The following is a 1284-nucleotide window of genomic DNA, read 5'->3' as shown; positions in this document are numbered from 1 at the left end:
AGGAGACGGGAGACATGATCTGAATGTTTTTGTTGATAACTTTCCTTCACTTCCTTCACTCCGTCATCAGCCTACCGATTGTATCTTCTACCATTGTAACTCGATCTCCTCTACTTCTCTGCCAACCCCTTGCCCACGACCTCCCTCTCACCTGGAACTCACTCCCGCTTCATCTATGACAGACCATCACTCTCCCTACCTTCAAAGATATCTTAAAATCTCATCTCTTACAAGAGGGCTATCTCCACGAAGCCCTCATTTCCCCCACTCTGTCTCCCTTCTGAGTCACCTATGCACTTAGATCTGTACACTCTAAGCACTTCATAGCCACCCTGGATCCTGCCCTAAAGCTCTTATGAGCATATCCTTACTCTTTCCTTTTCCCCTATCTGTAATTTATTTCAATATCTGTCTCCTCCTGTAAACTGAAAGCTCTTTGTGGGCAGGGATTGTGTCTACCAACTATATTGGACTGTCGTCTTGTCTTATGCCGTCGAGTCGTTTCCGACCCATAGCAACACCACAGACACATCTCTCCCAGAAAGCCCCACTTTCCATCTGCAATCATTCTGGTAGTGTATCCAGAGAGCTTCCTTGGTAAAAATACGGAAGTGGTTTACCATTGCCACCTTACGCACGGTAAACTCTAGTCTCCTCCCTCAACTCTCTCCAATACCGCTGCTGCCCAGCATGGGTGAGTTTTGACTGGTAGCAGATTGCCTTCCACTTGCTAGCCACTGGCCAAGCTAGGAATGGAATAGGTAGGCCTCTGCTTGACTCTCCCTCCCATAGCCAAGACTGGTAGATTACTGGAAACTCTCCAGGTGTGACCCTGAGAGGCTACATTGGATTGTAGTTTCCCAGACTCTTAGTGCAGTCCTCTGCACATGGTAAGTCTGCAGTAAATACCATTGATTGATTGCTAATTCTGCATCTCAGTGAATACAACTGGTAATGATTGTTGTCTTTCTCCCAGTCTTACCTGTGGTAGCTCTTAACAGCCCGTGGACCCCTGGAGCTCATCACCTGGGTGAAAGGAAAAAGGGAGGAAGAAGTCTAATTTCCCTTCCTCTGCATGTTTGTGTGTGTGTGAGTTTGTGTGTGCATGTCGACCTTGTCTCTGGGCCCCTTTGAATTTTCCTCTGTCTCTCTCTCCCTCTCTCTTGTACTCCCCAGTTTCCTCATCTGTAAGAGGGGGATTCAACCCCCATTCTCCCAAATGCTTAGTACAGTGCCTTGCACAAAGTAAGAGCTCAATAAATATGATTTATTGATTGATTGTTC

The 1284-nt window shown here is 46.7% G+C and overlaps 1 non-coding gene across 1 annotated transcript; it reads right to left on the bottom strand.

The window, feature by feature from the left end:
* Positions 1–704: 704 nt before the first annotated feature.
* Positions 705–842, bottom strand: LOC119941058. The gene has a single exon (XR_005455095.1). It is a non-coding gene; the product is annotated as a small nucleolar RNA SNORA7 (small nucleolar RNA).
* Between the last annotated feature and the right edge of the window lie 442 nt (positions 843–1284).

Source organism: Tachyglossus aculeatus, chromosome 19 (assembly GCF_015852505.1).
Source record: "Tachyglossus aculeatus isolate mTacAcu1 chromosome 19, mTacAcu1.pri, whole genome shotgun sequence".
Taxonomy (NCBI): domain Eukaryota; kingdom Metazoa; phylum Chordata; class Mammalia; order Monotremata; family Tachyglossidae; genus Tachyglossus; species Tachyglossus aculeatus.
Note: the sequence above shows the minus strand (reverse complement) of the source record. Positions and strands in the feature narration are given on the sequence as shown.